The sequence below is a fragment of the Silene latifolia genome, chromosome 10 (assembly GCF_048544455.1).
Source record: "Silene latifolia isolate original U9 population chromosome 10, ASM4854445v1, whole genome shotgun sequence".
Classification (NCBI taxonomy): domain Eukaryota; kingdom Viridiplantae; phylum Streptophyta; class Magnoliopsida; order Caryophyllales; family Caryophyllaceae; genus Silene; species Silene latifolia.
Genome location: NC_133535.1, coordinates 156,242,649 through 156,262,902, shown reverse-complemented (window position 1 = coordinate 156,262,902; position 20,254 = coordinate 156,242,649). Strand labels below are relative to the sequence as shown.

At 43.4% G+C, this 20,254-nt stretch overlaps 2 non-coding genes across 2 annotated transcripts; both read right to left on the bottom strand.

Moving 5' to 3' along the window:
- Positions 1–1,301: 1,301 nt before the first annotated feature.
- LOC141610303 (small nucleolar RNA R71) lies at positions 1,302–1,408 on the bottom strand. The gene has a single exon (XR_012528205.1). It is a non-coding gene; the product is annotated as a small nucleolar RNA R71 (small nucleolar RNA).
- Positions 1,409–7,556: 6,148 nt separating this feature from the next.
- On the bottom strand, positions 7,557–7,663 carry LOC141610297 (small nucleolar RNA R71). Its single transcript, XR_012528199.1, has one exon. It is a non-coding gene; the product is annotated as a small nucleolar RNA R71 (small nucleolar RNA).
- Between the last annotated feature and the right edge of the window lie 12,591 nt (positions 7,664–20,254).

Below are 20,254 nucleotides of genomic sequence, written 5' to 3'. Positions count from 1 at the left end.
ATTTGGGGACCGACCCTTGTCACCAACTAAGGTTGAGACCGGAAGGGAGAACCGAGGGAGGGTGCCCCGAGGCTAGCGTTTGAAATCGACCTCCGGAAGGGGGAGTGGGATGACCCGGAATATGATGAGGGCTTAATGACCTTGACCATTTACTTGACCTCCTTGGGAAAATGCATGTTCTTGGGGTTGTCGGGTTTTGAGTTAGGGAGACCGGCTTTCGAACCCGGGAGGGGGGTTAGTCGGAGTAACTAGTGTCCTAGTGCGAGACCGGAAGGGAGGTTCTAGGCGAATTAGAGTCATCTCCCCCTTTCCTTTCTACCCCCTTTAGATTGGCCGAGACGATTAGTAGGCGGAATTACTCATGTTTATGGTCGGACCGAGTTCTAGTCTTTCTCTTTATTTGATTTATCCTTTATTTTTAGCTTGCTTTTATCTTACCTTGTCTTTAGTCTTTAAATTTGATAGTTTAGTGCTAGTTTGTTGCTACCCTCTTTATTATTTATCGACTTAGCTAAACCGGTGAATTAGAACGATTAGTACTCCACCTAATCCTTGTGGGATCGACCCTTTTAAGTGTACAACGATAAAATCGTGCACTTGCGAGGTTTGACTTGAGACCATCAAGTTTTTGGCGCCGTTGCCGGGGAGTACGGCTTGATATTAATCGTTTTTATCCTAGTTTAGACTAAGTCCTTTGTTACTAATCCTTTCTTTCAAGTTCTTAGGTCTTTTGCATGAGTAGGCGACGAAGACGAGGTCAACCGATATATCAACTTGATCTTGAAATTGAAGCTACGGCAAGAAGATTTAACTCTCTAAGAAGAAGGGGTTTACTTGACAATCCACCAATTGAAGAAGTTAATCACCAAGAAGCTACCGAAGTAGTGTTTGAAAATCCTTTTGGGATTTTAGAAGAAGAGCCTAGCACCATGGGTGAACCGGTTCCGATAAGAGACACTATGGCTCCTAAGCACATAGTCAATCCAAGCATCCAAAGGCCACGAATTCAAGCTAACAACTTTGAGATTAAAAATGCCTTGCTCAACCTTGTTCAAGACAACCAATTTGGAGGAGGTCCCTTGGAGAACCCAAATGATCATCTAAATGATTTCCTTGAAAATTGTGATATGTACAAGTCAAATGGGGTTTCCGATGACGCGGTTCGCCTTAGGTTGTTCCCCCGATCACTTAGGGGTTCGGCCAAGGATTGGTTGAAGAATTGTGACCCGGATTCCTTCAAGACATGGGATGAGTTGGCTAAGGCATTTTTGAACAAATATTTCCCACCCTCAAGAACGGCCAAAGTCAAGAGTGAATTACAAAGTTTTACTCAAGAAGAGGATGAGACCTTATATGAGGCATGGGAACGGTACAAGAAGCTCCAACGGTTGTGCCCTCACCATGGCATCTCCGAAGCCGAGCTAGTGAACAATTTCTACAAAGGGTTGGCTCAAGACCTTAGGCTTTCATTGGATGCGGGATCGGGGAAAGGTGCCTTAGACATTTTGGGGCATAAAGCGGCAAAGGAACTAATTGAGGAGATGGCCTCAAGAACTATGGAATGGGGAAGTGATAGGCAAATGAGGAAAGGCAAAAGCAAGGATTCTAATTCCGTTTTGAATGTGGAAGTTAAAGGTATGCTAGATGAACTCACCCAACAAGTTGCTTTGCTAAATTCAAAACCTAAAGGCTCCGATATGAGGCAAGTCTTGTCTTGTGAGTTGTGTGGTGAACAAGGGCATACTCCCATTGGGTGTCCCTTGATTGCACCCCTAGGTGAGGAATGCTATGAGCAAGTAAATGGGCTTTGGGAGTCAACTAGTGCAAGGCAAGGGTTCAACAATAATAACAACAACCAATTTGTCAATGGAAAGAGAACTCACCCTTTCTTATCTTATGCTTCACAAAACATTCAAAATCCCACAACTTCCCAACCTCAACAACAACCAAGGTTCAATCAAAACTCTCAATTCCAAAGACAAATCCCACCCGGATTCCAAGGAAAACAATTCATCACCCAAAACCAACAACCATTTGGGGGCTTCAAGGGGCAAAATTTCAATCAACAACAAACCCAAAGTTTCCAACCACAAAACCAAAACTTCCAAACCCCTCAAAAACCATCTTGGGAACAAGCCTTTGAACAATTGGTCATTGCAAATCAAAAATCCGACTCAAAGCTTGATAACCACATTGCCTCACAAAGCCGGGTGAATGATGAAATACGGGCATCACAAAAGGCTACGGAAACTCATGTGGCCCAAATTTCTCAACAATTGAGTCAATTGGCTCAAAATCCGGGGAAGTTTCCGGGTAATACGGTTAACCCAAGGGAGATGAACGCGGTATTTTTGAGGAGTGGGAAGCAATTGGAGGAGGTTGAGAAATCTCCTAAGTGGAAGAGAAAGAGGGTGACTAATGAAGTTGTGAAAGAGCACCCGGTTGAAGTTGTGCAAGAAGAGGAAATTGTGGTGGAGAAGTCTAAGGAGGTGGAGATGGTTGACCCTCCAAAGCAAGATGAGCCTATTGCACCTAAGGCCAAAGAATGTACTCCACCACCAAGGGAGTATGTAGCACCGGTACCCTTTCCACAAAGGCTTGCAAAGCCTAGAATTGAAAAGAAATATGAGAAGTTTGTGGAGATCTTGAAGGGAATGAATGTCACTATCCCTTTCCTTGATATGATTACCGAAATTCCATCCTATGGCAAGTTTCTTAAGGAACTTGTCACCTTGAAGAAGAAGAATGGAGAGGTGCAAACCATCAACCTCTCCAAGGAATGTAGTGCTATACTCACTCACACCAACAAGCTTCCTAACAAACTAGAAGATCCGGGGAGTTTCTCTATCCCTTGTTCTATCCAAGGGGTGGCTATTAAGAGAGCTTTGTGTGATTTGGGGGCTAGTGTGAGCCTCATGCCACTTTCAATATTCAAGAGGCTTGATTTGGGAGATTTGAAACCTACTAGAGTTTCACTTCAACTTGCCGATCGGTCGGTCAAATTTCCCATTGGTGTAATTGAAGATGTACCCTTGGTAGTTGGGAAGCTTGTCATACCATGTGATTTCTTTGTTATGGATATGCCGGAGGATTACAATGTGCCTATTATTTTAGGCCGACCTTGTCTTGCTACCGGTGGAGCTATGATCGATGTAAAGAGTGGCAAGTTGTCTTTACAAGTGGGTGAAGATAGAGTGGAATTTGAACTCCACAAGTCAATGGAAGCTCCTTCTCTAGGTGACACTTGTTGCATTGTTGACATTCTTGAGAATCCCATGGAGAAGCATGACCCAAAAGCTTCCTCCATGGATCCCTTGGAGACTTGTCTTGTTAGTGGGTATGAAGTCGATGACAAAGATGTTGAGACTCTTGCATATGTATGGATGTTGGATTCGGCTCCTATTCATGAACAAGCTCCCAAATTTGAAATGTTGGAAGTCGGTAAGAAGGAGGAGAGTACCACGCCTCCTCCTACGGTTGAACTTAAACCTCTTCCCTCTTCTTTGAAGTATGAATTTCTAGGAGATAATTCCACTTTTCCCGTCATCATCAATAGTGCACTTGATGACACCCAAACTTCAAAACTCATTTCTTTGCTCAAGAAGTTCAAGGGTGTCCTTGGGTACACTATTGGTGACCTCAAAGGGATTAGTCCCTCTTTGTGTACTCATAAAATTCTTCTTGAAAATGAGGATGCATCCTCAATTGAGCCACAAAGAAGGCTTAATCCCATCATGAAAGAGGTTGTAAGGAAAGAAGTCCTTAAGCTACTTGACGCGGGCATTATCTATCCTATTTCGGATAGTAGGTGGGTAAGCCCGGTTCATGTAGTTCCCAAAAAAGGAGGCATGACGGTAGTGCGAAATGACAAGAATGAATTGATTCCTACAAGAACAGTAACCGGGTGGAGAATGTGCGTGGACTATAGGAAGTTGAACAAATCCACCCGGAAGGATCACTTTCCTTTACCGTTCATGGATCAAATGCTAGAAAGATTAGCTCAACACAACTATTTTTGCTTCTTGGATGGCTATTCGGGATTTTTCCAAATCCCTATCCATCCAAGTGACCAAGAGAAGACCACCTTTACTTGCCCATTCGGCACCTATGCATATAGGAGGATGCCGTTTGGGCTATGTAATGCTCCCTCTACCTTTCAAAGAGCTATGATGTCAATTTTCTCCGATTTCATTGAACAAGAAATGGAAGTTTTCATGGATGATTTCTCGGTTGTTGGGAAAAGTTTTGAAAATTGTTTGATGAATTTGGAGAAGGTTTTGAGTAAATGTCAAGAGTCTAACCTTGTGCTCAATTGGGAGAAGTGCCATTTCATGGTACAAGAAGGTGTTGTGTTGGGACACATAGTGTCCAACCGTGGAATTGAAGTTGATAAGGCTAAGATAGAGGTCATAGCTAGTCTCCCACCTCCCACCAATGTTAAGGGGGTGAGAAGTTTCCTTGGTCATGCGGGCTTTTATCGCCGCTTCATCAAGGACTTCTCTAAGATCGCGAGGCCCTTGACCGAATTGTTAGCCAAAGATACCCCTTTCTTGTTTTCTAACCGGTGTCTTGATGCTTTTAATAGGTTGAAGGAGGCTTTGACAAGTGCTCCAATTATACAACCTCCGGATTGGAGCTTGCCGTTTGAGTTAATGTGTGATGCGAGCGATCATGCCTTAGGCGCGATTTTAGGCCAAAGGAAGGATGGAAAGGTGCATGCAATTCATTATGCAAGTGATATAGGACCATTTTGCACTCTTTTTCCCTCTATTTTCATGCATATTCGACCCCATTTAAGGTGGTTTTGTACCCCCTTTACTCTCATTTCTAGTCCCGATTCCCTTTACTATGACACTTTGGCCCCCTTGCAGAAATTGAGGCGGGAACGGGCGAAACGAAGCTAGAAAGACGGGATTTCCAAGCCTTGCATGAAAGAAGAAGGAAGTATCTTTGAGATGTACCCTCGGCGTAGGTAGGCAGAATGGCTAGCCTAGTACTGGGAGTACATCTACAAGGAAAATGAAGGAATTGATCCGAGAGGTACTCACCAGAGGTAAGCATAGAATGGCATGGGCTACCGGGAGCACCTATATACAAGAAATGAAGAGGAAACAAGGAAGGAGTGTTTCCCGGTGGTCCGGCGGCCGGCTTACGGGAGGACGATTGGTCAAGAAACAAAGAAAATGGAAGAATGTTACAGAAACTCCCGGTAGGTCAAATGACCAACGGCCAGCTTTACCGGGAGTTCCTCCAAGGCAAAAAGTCAAGCTTCAAAGTCAAGGGTGCCCCAGCCGGTCAGTGACCGGCGGCCGGTTGACCGGCCGTGCACACCTGATGACTTCAAAACTTGTTCAAAACTTCCAGGGATCTCCCAGCCGGTCGAATGACCGTGGCGGTGACGGCCAGGAGTGCATATACGTGTTTCAAAGCCCATTTCCAATTTCAGTCCTAATCCTTGTATAACCTATATATACCCCCTCTTAAACCCTTTTGTACACACAACCCTAGATCTAATAATATTACCCCTTCAAGTTTAAAACTTTGCTAATCCTTTTGCTAATCATTCCTTAATTAGAGTAGTAATTCAATCAATTTGTGATTGAATTTGGGTTGTAAGAAGAAGATTGAAAGTTTATACTTATTTATTCTATCATTCTTCCTTTCTTGCTTCTTGATTGGTATTATTTCTTTCCTTATTTTCATTTGTTTACACTTTGTTCTTCCTTCAAGTTTATTTGATTGTTTATGTTAAAATTGTTGTTGTTGTTTGTTTGTTGTTCTTATTTCCATCATTGTTCATCTTTTCATTGTTCATCTTTGCTTTGATTCTCTTTCATTTGTTCATCCTTGGTTAGTTGTCCTCAAAGACTTAATCTTTGAGTGGATTTGGTTAAAGATTGTGACTTTTAGTTTAATAAACCTTGTTATTAGATTAATATCTCTTTTCCTCTTAACTATTGTTGATTTGTTGCATGCTTAGTAGTAAGATTTATCTCCTCACCATGTTTGTGACCAAAGTTTCCATCTTTATTGTTTATTTTACAACTAAAACAATGATTAGTGAGTAGTCTCCTTCTAGGACTCGGTTTGGCCCGATATGGGTAATTTCACTAATTAATTGTCACTAAGGCTAATTTGTAGGGAAAATTGGTTAGGGTAGTCTTGGGGAATTTTCATGCTTAAGGTTTGGTTTCCGGGTAGTGTCGGCTTTTGACCCTTGCCACACCAAAGGAAGTTGGTTAGGTTGTTAGTCGAGTATTTGGGGACCGACCCTTGTCACCAACTAAGGTTGAGACCGGAAGGGAGAACCGAGGGAGGGTGCCCCTAGGCTAGCGTTTGAAATCGACCTCCGGAAGGGGGAGTGGGATGACCCGGAATATGATGAGGGCTTAATGACCTTGACCATTTACTTGACCTCCTTGGGAAAATGCATGTTCTTGGGGTTGTCGGGTTTTGAGTTGGGGATACCGACTTTCGAACCCGGGAGGGGGGTTAGTAGGAGCAACTAGTGTCCTAGTGCGAGACCGGAAGGGAGGTTCTAGGCGAATTAGAGTCATCTCCCCCTTTCCTTTCTACCCCTTTAGATTGGCCGAGACGATTAGTATGTGGAATTATTCATGTTTATGGTCGAACCGAGTTCTAGTCTTTCTCTTTATTTGAATTATCCTTTATTTTTAGCTTGCTTTTATCTTACCTTGTCTTTAGTCTTTAAATTTGATAGTTTAGTGCTAGTTTGTTACTCCCACCTTTGTTATTTATCGACTTAGCTAAACCGGTGAATTAGAACGATTAGTACTCCACCTACTCCTTGTGGGATCGACCCTTTTAAGTGTACAACGATAAAATCGTGCACTTGCGAGGTTGACTTGAGACCATCAAGTTTTTGGCGCCGTTGCCGGGGAGTACGGCTTGATATTAATCGTTTTTGTCCTAGTTTAGACTAAGTCCTTTGTTACTAATCCTTTCTTTCAAGTTCTTAGGTCTTTTGCATGAGTAGGCGACGAAGACGAGGTCAACCGATATATCAACTTGATCTTGAAATTGAAGCTACGGCAAGAAGATTTAACTCTCTAAGAAGAAGGGGTTTACTTGACAATCCACCAATTGAAGAAGTTAATCACCAAGAAGCTACCGAAGTAGTGTTTGAAAATCCTTTTGGGATTTTAGAAGAAGAGCCTAGCACCATGGGTGAACCGGTTCCGATAAGAGACACTATGGCTCCTAAGCACATAGTCAATCCAAGCATCCAAAGGCCACGAATTCAAGCTAACAACTTTGAGATTAAAAATGCCTTGCTCAACCTTGTTCAAGACAACCAATTTGGAGGAGGTCCCTTGGAAAACCCAAATGATCATCTAAATGATTTCCTTGAAAATTGTGATATGTACAAGTCAAATGGGGTTTCCGATGACGCGGTTCGCCTTAGGTTGTTCCCCCGTTCACTTAGGGGTTCGGCCAAGGATTGGTTGAAGAATTGTGACCCGGATTCCTTCAAGACATGGGATGAGTTGGCTAAGGCATTTTTGAACAAATATTTCCCACCCTCAAGAACGGCCAAAGTCAAGAGTGAATTACAAAGCTTTACTCAAGAAGAGGATGAAACCTTATATGAGGCATGGGAACGGTACAAGAAGCTCCAACGGTTGTGCCCTCACCATGGTATCTCCGAAGCCGAGCTAGTGAACAATTTCTACAAAGGGTTGGCTCAAGACCTTAGGCTTTCATTGGATGCGGGATCGGGGAAAGGTGCCTTAGACATTTTGGGGCATAAAGCGGCAAAGGAACTAATTGAGGAGATGGCCTCGAGAACTATGGAATGGGGAAGTGATAGGCAAATGAGGAAAGGCAAAAGCAAGGATTCTAATTCCGTTTTGAATGTGGAAGTTAAAGGTATGCTAGATGAACTCACCCAACAAGTTGCTTTGCTAAATTCAAAACCTAAAGGCTCCGATATGAGGCAAGTCTTGTCTTGTGAGTTGTGTGGTGAACAAGGGCATACTCCCATTGGGTGTCCCTTGATTGCACCCCTAGGTGAGGAATGCTATGAGCAAGTAAATGGGCTTTGGGAGTCAACTAGTGCAAGGCAAGGGTTCAACAATAATAACAACAACCAATTTGTCAATGGAAAGAGAACTCACCCTTTCTTATCTTATGCTTCACAAAACATTCAAAATCCCACAACTTCCCAACCTCAACAACAACCAAGGTTCAATCAAAACTCTCAATTCCAAAGACAAATCCCACCCGGATTCCAAGGAAAACAATTCATCACCCAAAACCAACAACCATTTGGGGGCTTCAAGGGGCAAAATTTCAATCAACAACAAACCCAAAGTTTCCAACCACAAAACCAAAACTTCCAAACCCCTCAAAAACCATCTTGGGAACAAGCCTTTGAACAATTGGTCATTGCAAATCAAAAATCCGACTCAAAGCTTGATAACCACATTGCCTCACAAAGCCGGGTGAATGATGAAATACGGGCATCACAAAAGGCTACGGAAACTCATGTGGCCCAAATTTCTCAACAATTGAGTCAATTGGCTCAAAATCCGGGGAAGTTTCCGGGTAATACGGTTAACCCAAGGGAGATGAACGCGGTATTTTTGAGGAGTGGGAAGCAATTGGAGGAGGTTGAGAAATCTCCTAAGTGGAAGAGAAAGAGGGTGACTAATGAAGTTGTGAAAGAGCACCCGGTTGAAGTTGTGCAAGAAGAGGAAATTGTGGTGGAGAAGTCTAAGGAGGTGGAGATGGTTGACCCTCCAAAGCAGGATGAGCCTATTGCACCTAAGGTCAAAGAATGTACTCCACCACCAAGGGAGTATGTAGCACCGGTACCCTTTCCACAAAGGCTTGCAAAGCCAAGAATTGAAAAGAAATATGAGAAGTTTGTGGAGATCTTGAAGGGAATGAATGTCACTATCCCTTTCCTTGATATGATTACCGAAATCCCATCCTATGGCAAGTTTCTTAAGGAACTTGTCACCTTGAAGAAGAAGAATGGAGAGGTGCAAACCATCAACCTCTCCAAGGAATGTAGCGCTATACTCACTCACACCAACAAGCTTCCTAACAAGCTAGAAGATCCGGGGAGTTTCTCTATCCCTTGTTCTATCCAAGGGGTGGCTATTAAGAGAGCTTTGTGTGATTTGGGGGCTAGTGTGAGCCTCATGCCACTTTCTATATTCAAGAGGCTTGATTTGGGAGATTTGAAACCTACTAGAGTTTCGCTTCAACTTGCCGATCGGTCGGTCAAATTTCCCATTGGTGTAATTGAAGATGTACCCTTGGTAGTTGGGAAGCTTGTCATACCATGTGATTTCTTTGTTATGGATATGCCGGAGGATTACAATGTGCCTATTATTTTAGGCCGACCTTGTCTTGCTACCGGTGGAGCTATGATCGATGTAAAGAGTGGCAAGTTGTCTTTACAAGTGGGTGAAGATAGAGTGGAATTGGAACTCCACAAGTCAATGGAAGCTCCTTCTCTAGGTGACACTTGTTGCATTGTTGACATTCTTGAGAATCCCATGGAGAAGCATGACCCAAAAGCTTCCTCCGTGGATCCTTTGGAGACTTGTCTTGTTAGTGGGTATGAAGTCGATGACAAAGATGTTGAGACTCTTGCATATGTATGGATGTTGGATTCGGCTCCTATTCATGAACAAGCTCCCAAATTTGAAATGTTGGAAGTCGGTAAGAAGGAGGAGAGTTCCACGCCTCCTCCTACGGTTGAACTTAAACCTCTTCCCTCTTCTTTGAAGTATGAATTTCTAGGAGATAATTCCACTTTTCCCGTCATCATCAATAGTGCACTTGATGACACCCAAACTTCAAAACTCATTTCTTTGCTCAAGAAGTTCAAGGGTGTCCTTGGGTACACTATTGGTGACCTCAAAGGGATTAGTCCCTCTTTGTGTACTCATAAAATTCTTCTTGAAAATGAGGATGCATCCTCAATTGAGCCACAAAGAAGGCTTAATCCCATCATGAAAGAGGTTGTAAGGAAAGAAGTCCTTAAGCTACTTGACGCGGGCATTATCTATCCTATTTCGGATAGTAGGTGGGTAAGCCCGGTTCATGTAGTTCCCAAAAAAGGAGGCATGACGGTAGTGCGAAATGACAAGAATGAATTGATTCCTACAAGAACGGTAACCGGGTGGAGAAATGCGTGGACTATAGGAAGTTGAACAAATCCACCCGGAAGGATCACTTTCCTTTACCGTTCATGGATCAAATGCTAGAAAGATTAGCTCAACACAACTATTTTTGCTTCTTGGATGGCTATTCGGGATTTTTCCAAATCCCTATCCATCCAAGTGACCAAGAGAAGACCACCTTTACTTGCCCATTCGGCACCTATGCATATAGGAGAATGCCGTTTGGGCTATGTAATGCTCCCTCTACCTTTCAAAGAGCTATGATGTCGATTTTCTCCGATTTCATTGAACAAGAAATGGAAGTTTTCATGGATGATTTCTCGGTTGTTGGGAAAAGTTTTGAAAATTGTTTGATGAATTTGGAGAAAGTTTTGAGTAAATGTCAAGAGTCTAACCTTGTGCTCAATTGGGAGAAGTGTCATTTCATGGTACAAGAAGGTGTTGTGTTGGGACACATAGTGTCCAACCGTGGAATTGAAGTTGATAAGGCTAAGATAGAGGTCATAGCTAGTCTCCCACCTCCCACCAATGTTAAGGGGGTGAGAAGTTTCCTTGGTCATGCGGGCTTTTATCGCCGCTTCATCAAGGACTTCTCTAAGATCGCGAGGCCCTTGACCGAATTGTTAGCCAAAGATACCCCTTTCTTGTTTTCTAACCGGTGTCTTGATGCTTTTAATAGGTTGAAGGAGGCTTTGACAAGTGCTCCAATTATACAACCTCCGGATTGGAGCTTGCCGTTTGAGTTAATGTGTGATGCGAGCGATCATGCCTTAGGCGCGATTTTAGGCCAAAGGAAGGATGGAAAGGTGCATGCAATTCATTATGCAAGCAAAACTCTAGATGATGCTCAAACAAATTACTCAACAACGGAAAAGGAGCTTTTAGCCGTGGTTTTTGCAATGGAGAAGTTCCGGACCTACTTGGTGGGAGCTAAGGTTATTGTGTTCACCGATCATGTTGCTTTGAGACACTTGCTCATCAAGAAAGAGTCCAAGCCTCGATTGATTAGATGGATACTACTTCTCCAAGAGTTTGACATGGAAATTAGAGACAAGAAAGGAGTTGAAAATGTGGTGGCCGATCATCTATCCCGGCTAACCAACCTCAATGTTGACAATGGGCTTCCTATCAATGATTATTTGCCCGATGACCACTTGTTGTCCCTAAGCTTGGGAGAAGCACCGTGGTATGCGGACATTGTCAATTATTTGGTCTCCGGGATAGTTCCTCATGATTATGACTACCACAAAAAGAAGAAGTTCTTCCACGATGTGAGGCACTATTATTGGGATGACCCATGTTTGTACAAGTCTTGTGCCGATGGGATGATAAGAAGGTGTGTTCCGAGAGAAGAAGCTACCTCCATTATGAGCCATTGCCATGACTTGCCTTGTGGTGGCCATGCAAGCTCCAAGAAGACGGCCGCTAAGGTGCTTCAATGTGGTTTCTTTTGGCCCTCTCTATTCCGTGACGTTGCCTTTTATGTTAAAGGATGTGACAAATGTCAAAGGAGCGGGAACATCACAAGGAAACATGAAATGCCCATGAACTTCATGCTTGAAGTTGAGCTCTTTGATGTGTGGGGGATAGATTATCAAGGTCCCTTCCCATCCTCATTCGGCAATGAGTACATACTCGTGGCGGTTGACTATGTAAGCAAATGGGTTGAAGCGATCCCGACTAAGACTTGTGATGCTAAGGAAGTGATCAAGCTACTTCAAAAGGTCATCTTTCCTAGGTTTGGGGTCCCGAGAGTCCTCATTAGCGATCGTGGTACTCATTTCGGGGAGAGAGCATTGGAAGCTTTGTTGAAAAAGTATGGAGTGCAACAAAGGAAGAGTCTTGCCTACCATCCTCAAGCTAATGGGCAAGCCGAGATTTCCAACCGAGAGTTGAAGACTATACTTGAGAGAACCGTGAACAAGTCAAGAAAAGATTGGTCCTTGAAAATTGATGATGCCTTGTGGGCTTACCGGACGGCCTTCAAAACACCTATCGGTACCTCACCATTCCGATTGGTGTATGGCAAGGCTTGTCATTTACCGGTTGAGCTTGAACATAAGGCATATTGGGCCATCAAGTATCTCAACTATGACTTGAAGACGGCGGGTGAGAAGAGGCTTCTCGATTTGAATGAATTGGAAGAGTTTAGGCTAGAAGCCTATGAGAATGCCAAGTTGTACAAGGAAAGAACGAAAAGATTTCATGACAAGCACATAATTAGAAGGGAGTTCAAGGAAGGGGAATTAGTCCTTTTATACGATACCCGTTTGAAGTTCTTTTCCGGAAAATTGAGGTCGAAGTGGACCGGACCCTTCACCGTGGTCCGATCTTTCCCTCATGGGGCGGTGGAAATAAGCCAAGGAGACCGAACTTTCAAAGTGAATGGTCAAAGGTTAAAGCACTATCATGTTGGCAATCCCGTCCAAAAGGAAATGAAGACCCTTGAAACCTTTCTAGTGAATTAAGGTTCTTTTCCATCCTCATCATGAAAATTTGTTGGCTTGTTAACTCCGTCGAGCCTACGACAATAAACAAGGGCGCTTCATGGGAGGCAACCCATGCATCTTTGTATATATCATGCATTTAGGAAGAATTCGAGGAATTTTGGATGGATACTACTTGTCAATTTGATTGTTGTCGGCCATGAGTATTGAAGACTTGGGGTTTTTGTTTGATGAACAAGCGTTTGACCATTTATTGGCCTTTATCCGACGTCCCGAGTCGGGTTTGAAAGTTGAAAACACGGAAAACGAGGCCAATAAATGATGGGAATTGGAAAAAGGGGTTTATTGAAGAAATCATGATGAAAAGGAGTCCCAGTAGGGTGTGGCGGCGGTCCCTGGTCCCCCGACCGGGGAAGTTCTGTAAGTTTGGTGGATTTTTGTTGAAAACACAAGGAAAGTAGTCCCACCAAGAGTCAAGCAGCTGCCCACCTACCGGGAGTGCATATACAATAGAAAATGTGACAAATTGGATTGAAGGAAGTCCCGGAGGGCGACCTGTCCACCTACTGGGATGCGCTTATGAGGAATTTTCATCAAGTTTTCTTAAGAAGGAAGTCCCAGCCGGCAGGCCGGCAGCCGGCTCACCGGCTGGGAATGCATTTATGAAGAAAATGGAGATTGGGTGAACTCCCAGCCGGGTGACCGGCGGCCGGTCTTCTGACCGGCTGGGAGTCTTCTGATCTTTTCTATGGAATTTCAAAAATCACTTGAACTCCCAGCCGGGTGACCGGCGGCCGGTCTCCTGACCGGCTGGGAGCCCTCTGATCGTGTTTTAACACCAAATTCGCCCAAATTCCCTCATAAACTTCGACACTTTCTTCCCCTCTCTCTCACTCTAACCCTAACTCCCCCTCCCTCATCCCCTTCAACAACCCCTCCCACCACCACCTACAACCTTTCCCGCCACCACCCACCACCACCTCAACCACCAACAACCACCTCACCTCCTTCCTAGCCTTTCACCCACCATCAAAACCACAAATATGGCCCCAAAGAAGAGAGTGAGGAGAGGAGATTTAGCCCTTCAGCAGGCGGAGGCGGTAGCGGCGGCGGCGACCGACATGAGCTCCGACCCCGACTTCCCGGACATCCAATTCAGCTCAATCACAATGAAAGGTAAGTTCGTCTTATTCAAAAGACGCCCTATTGTCCCTACCCGATTCATTGATCGTCAATCCATGAGGGAACTAGGATTAGATCAAGTTACTCTTGATTTATTTGATGGGGTGGGCATGAAAATGATGTACGGAATTCATGAGCGGACCTATGTTCGTCTTACTTGGGAGTTTTTGAGCTCCCTCCGTCTTGACAAACACCGCCAAACCCAAAAGGTAGCCTTTTTGCACTTTAGATTGATGAACAAGGACTACTCCTTGACCCTTCCGACCTTTGCATCCCATTTTGGGCTTGACACTAGCCCTCCTCACAAGGCACCCGAGACATTTGACCATGGGGCCTTATGGAAGGCTATTACGGGTTTAGATGATGTTAAGGGGGTCAAGAGAGCCGCCAATACAGTCCACAATGCGGCTATCCGGGTTTGGCATAGGTACATGGGTTGGACCATCTTTGGCCGAGAGGAAAATCATAATTTTAGAACGGAGGAATTAGAAATTCTCGGCTCTTACCTTCGCTCCAACCCAACTACTTTCAAAATTGACATTGCCCACCATTTGGCCCTCACTTTACAACGGCTTAGCAATTCTCCGGCCTCTAATACGGCCGTTGTCGTGGGTGGACTCATTACCCATTTGATGAAGAGGCTCAATCGGAGGGTCAACTTGGGTGGGTTGCGTTCCATGATTGGTGATACAATGTTGTTCAAAAATTACATCCACCACAACCTCGGTTGGTTGAAGACCAACCCGAATGATGGCCTAGACTATTGGCAAATTCGGGTTGATGGAGTTGATCGGAATTCTATCCCTCTTCCCAACCCCGATAAAATGAAAGTAGTACCTAACCAAGAATATTACTTGCTTGAGATTGAAGATCTTGAAGATCCCTCCATCCCCCAACAAATTAACCCTAACCTTCGGTATGCTCGTGGCCGACCCATCATCCCCGCAAGGTCTACCTTGCGGTATGCCACACCGACTTCTCCTTTTGTCCCCGGCCCCTTGCAACAAGGAGAGGGGTCCTCCACTCAACACCAACAACAATCGCCTCCTCTCCATGCCGACCTCGTTTCCTTCATGGCGGAGATGAAAATTAATATGACAAACGCCGCAAATGAGCGGCATGGCCTTCAACAAAGACTTGACCGGATTTACTATGACACCTCTCTTGGTCAATTTCCGGTCTATGACGATTGTATGAGGAACCATTACAAGCACCCCTCCGGCCTTCACCCCTCCTACTATTTATTTCCGGATGGCGGGCATCCGGAAGACGGGACCTTCCGCTACGGAGATATTAACTTGCGGCCCGACTATTTTAGCGCTCCGGTTTTTCCCACCCCGCCTACCTCCCAAGGGGAGGGACATGACGCGAGGTGGTTCGGGGGTACCCCTTCGATCTTCCAAGAGGGCGGGTCTAGTGGTGCCGGAGGGCGCCCGGAGATGTTTGTTGGTGTGAGCCAACCATTGGAGGATTTTAGCTCGGATGCCCTCTTGAACACGGGCGATTTCATTCGTGACTCCGAGTTCGGGGGAATTCAAGGTGATGGTGATGGTAATGAAGATAATGAAGATGATGAAGATGATGATGATGAGATGGGGTCTTAGTCCCCGAGTTGATGGTTTCTTTTATCCTCCCAATCAATCCAAACGACAAGTATGATCCTTCCCTTTTATCCAAATTTCTCATTCATGTTTAAATTTTTCGCATGCATTTAGTTGATAATTCATTTAGTTGCATCATATAAAATTGCATTAGATTTCAATTTTGTAATATATTGTCACATTTAATAATTGCATTCACTTAGCGTAATTTGCATTGTCATTTCAATTTAGCATATAGAATAGAGCATGCATTGCATTTTCAAAATAAAAACCAACTAAAAATTGAAAAAAATGACCAAAAAACCAAAAACATGTTAATTTATTTCACCAATATGCCCTCCCATGTTTATAAATAAGTGTGGGGAGGGCCTAAAAAAAAAAACAAAAATATGTCTTTTAATTTGTACTCCCTTCACACATTTATTTCCATTTGGAAGTAATGTAAATAAATAAGTGTGGGGAGGGAGTTTTCATATAAAAAAAAAAAAAAAAAAAAACCAAACCCAAAAATATGTCCTTTTAATTTTTCAAAACAAAAATCCCAAAAATATGTTATTTTCCCTTTGAAAAATCAAAAAAAAAAAAAAAACAAAAAAAAATCTGTTCTTTTCTTTTCTTATTCACTCCCTATGCTTTTGTCCATTGAGGACAATGTACATCTCAAGTGTGGGGAGGGAAATATTCACTCGTGTATATTTGTTTATAATTGTAAATGTTTATAAATTAAAGAAAATGACTAAAAATTGAAAAAATTCAAAAATTCAAAAAATATTGCATTGTATATACATGTGTTCGGCTAACAAAGTGGCAAGGTACATTGACTATCCAAGGCAAAAAGGAGACTAGAAGACCGCTTGGTATAGACGTTCTTATCTCTTTCCTCTTTTTCCCGTTCTTTCTCTTTTTATATTGTTGTATAATATGGAGGAGGATGGGATTTTTGTTGCTTTGGGTGTCTCCTTGGGAGACCGTTTGGAATTTTGGTGTTGATGTGCTGCTAGGTTTAGCCAATTTGTTGCATGTTTCATTTCATGTTTCATTTCATGTTTGTTTAAATTTCCGCATGCATTTGCTCACATGTAAATACTTGTTGCATTTCTTTCTTTTGCATTGAGTTTGTAAATAAATTTTTAAGGAAGAACATGGTCAAAGGAAGGGAACCAAGTACCCCCATGATGAACTTATGTGCTCAATTGTGCCTTCCCCCTCCTCGTGACTCGCACCCGTGGCCTCTTAGTTAGCCAAGGAAGAGGGAGCTTGACCAAAGAGTCTAGACCGATCTTGTGACACCTTGGGCCGTAGACTAGGCCTTTGGCTCGACCTGAACTACTCAAAGGTAAGGGTAGAGCCTCCTAGGGCGGGTACATTCATACCCCGCCCTCATCTAGGTTTGAGAGTAGGTCTCCTCGCGAGGCGTGTCACATCATTACGTATAAGTGTGTCGCATCGTCCTTAGACCATGAAATTGCATTACATTTTTGTGCATATGATTTGAAGCAAAAATCAGTTTTATGAACCTCACAAAAGCCAAATTAGCTTAGTTTCGTCCCTTGCATTGATTTCCTTTTTGATTCACCCCTCTGAGCCTTAGCCTATTCCTTTTGGCATACCCACTAAAAGAGCTACATCCCAAAAACACCCCTCCTTAATCAAGAATGGGTCATGATTTGTAGAAGTGTCTAGGTGGTGGAGTCGGAATTTGGTGATGGACGAAGTACATGTCCATTGGGTCGAAAATTTTGTCTACATTTGGTGTTGTATATAAATAAGAGGTTTTGAAAAAGAAATGAAAAACAAAATAGAAAAGTGAAAAAGTCATGAAAAATCCAAAAAATGAGTTACTTGTGTTGTATATATTTGTTTATTGTCAAGAAAAGAAAAAGGCAAGCAACACCCCTACTCATCATTTAAAGGGGTAGAAAAAGCCGTTGCTAAATAAAAAGGGGCAAATTGATGTTTTTCCAAAAATGAGTCGGGTTTGCACATTTTTTGCATGGCTTGGAAACCGAGTCATTGTTATGGTGTAGACGTTACCATTTGTTGAAATAAAAGGAGTTTTATCAAATTTTTTCCTACTTGAGTTGGGTTTATGCAATTTTTGCATAGTTTTGGTCATCATTGCTATGTTAGGGCATAGACGTGTCTCATGTGTTGCAATAAAAAATGGGATGTGATGTGTTGACGATTCTTGATTTTAGCTCCACATATCCAAACGGTGCTTGCACCAATCCCGTTTTGACCTTCTCCTTAGCCCCGTTGTAACCCTTTGCTTCATATTGTGTGCATTTTTATCATTGTTTGCATTTCATTGGACATAGGACGGTCTTACACATTAGATTGCGGGCACGTCTTCGCTAGTCGAGTTAGTTGAGTGATTTTGGTTACTTTTTGTCACAAAAATCACCTTGTTCTTTCATCGAGTGACGAGTGAAAACCGTGAGGATGTCGTTGCCTTGGTCCCCTTAGTCATGGGTCCTTTGGTCGAATCTTGTGTCGGCCTTGTAATTCTCGGCGGTCTTGCCCTTTCTTCCCTTTCCCCGCTCTCGAATTTGTTTCTTGAGCATTGGTCACACATGGGTTGCTTTTGTCACATTTAGGGGGTTGGCACCTCATTTGGCACTCCTGAGACGGTACTCCCGACCAAGACCATGTTTTGTTATTTGAAAAATCCGACCACTTAGATGAGGAAAGTGGATCATTTTGTTAGATGCATTCTATTTGTTGATTATGTGCTTTCATGATGAATGTGTCAAAAGTTTTGTAGCAAGACCCAACTTGCCTTGCAATAGGGCACTCTCCCCTCATGGGTGTCAAATTGTGAGTTGAAGGGGCGTTGAGTGCGCTAATACTCGATCGGCTTAAGTAGTAGTTTAGTTGAGTGATGCTTATATTGTGCATCCACTCTCCATGTCTATCATAATAATGCTTTGTACATTTGGTTTAAGGACTTACTCGGGGACGAGTAAGGATTAAGTGTGGGGAGGTTTGATATAGGACCATTTTGCACTCTTTTTCCCTCTATTTTCATGCATATTCGACCCCATTTAAGGTGGTTTTGTACCCCCTTTACTCTCATTTCTAGTCCCGATTCCCTTTACTATGACACTTTGGCCCCCTTGCAGAAATTGAGGCGGGAACGGGCGAAACGAAGCTAGAAAGACGGGATTTCTAAGCCTTGCATGAAAGAAGAAGGGAAGTATGCTGAGATGTACCCTCGGCCGGTAGGCCGGCAGCCGGCTAGCCGGCTGGGAGTACATCTACAAGGAAAATGAAGGAATTGATGCTGAGAGGTACTCTCAGCCGGTAGGCCGGCAGCCGGCTAGCCGGCTGGGAGCACCTATATACAAGAAATGAAGAGGAAACAAGGAAGGAGTGTTCCCGGTGGTGGCGGCGGCCGGCTAGCCATTACTGGGAGGACGATTGGTCAAGAAACAAAGAAAATGGAAGAATGTTACAGAAACTCCCGGTAGGTCAAATGACCGTGCGCCGGCTAGCCATTACCGGGAGTTCCTCCAAGGTAAAAAGTCAAGCTTCAAAGTCAAGGGTGCCCCACCGGTCGTTGGACCGGCGGCCGGTTGACCGGCCGTGCACACTGATGACTTCAAAACTTGTTCAAAACTTCCGGGGATCTCCCCGGTCAAATGACCGGCGGTCGGATTGACCGGCCAGAGTGCATATACGTGTTTCAAAGCCCATTTCCAATTTAGGTCCTAATCCTTGTATAACCTATATATACCCCCTCTTAAACCCTTTTGTACACACAACCCTAGATCTAATAATATTACCCCTTCAAGTTTAAAACTTTGCTAATCCTTTTGCTAATCATTCCTTAATTAGAGTAGTAATTCAATCAATTTGTGATTGAATTTGGGTTGTAAGAAGAAGATTGAAAGTTTATACTTATTTATTCTATCATTCTTCCTTTCTTGCTTCTTGATTGGTATTATTTCTTTCCTTATTTTCATTTGTTTACACTTTGTTCTTCCTTCAAGTTTATTTGATTGTTTATGTTAAAATTGTTGTTGTTGTTTGTTTGTTGTTCTTATTTCCATCATTGTTCATCTTTTCATTGTTCATCTTTGCTTTGATTCTCTTTCATTTGTTCATCCTTGGTTAGTTGTCCTCAAAGACTTAATCTTTGAGTGGATTTGGTTAAAGATTGTGACTTTTAGTTTAATAAACCTTGTTATTAGATTAATATCTCTTTTCCTCTTAACTATTGTTGATTTGTTGCATGCTTAGTAGTAAGATTTATCTCCTCACCATGTTTGTGACCAAAGTTTCCATCTTTATTGTTTATTTTACAACTAAAACAATGATTAGTGAGTAGTCTCCTTCTAGGACTCGGTTTGGCCCGATATGGGTAATTTCACTAATTAATTGTCACTAAGGCTAATTTGTAGGGAAAATTGGTTAGGGTAGTCTTGGGGAATTTTCATGCTTAAGGTTTGGTTTCCGGGTAGTGTCGGCTTTTGACCCTTGCCACACCAACGGAAGTTGGTTAGGTTGTTAGTCGAGTATTTGGGGACCGACCCTTGTCACCAACTAAGGTTGAGACCGGAAGGGAGAACCGAGGGAGGGTGCCCCTAGGCTAGCGTTTGAAATCGACCTCCGGAAGGGGGAGTGGGATGACCCGGAATATGATGAGGGCTTAATGACCTTGACCATTTACTTGACCTCCTTGGGAAAATGCATGTTCTTGGGGTTGTCGGGTTTTGAGTTGGGGATACCGACTTTCGAACCCGGGAGGGGGGTTAGTAAGAGCAACTAGTGTCCTAGTGCGAGACCGGAAGGGAGGTTCTAGGCGAATTAGAGTCATCTCCCCCTTTCCTTTCTACCCCTTTAGATTGGCCGAGACGATTAG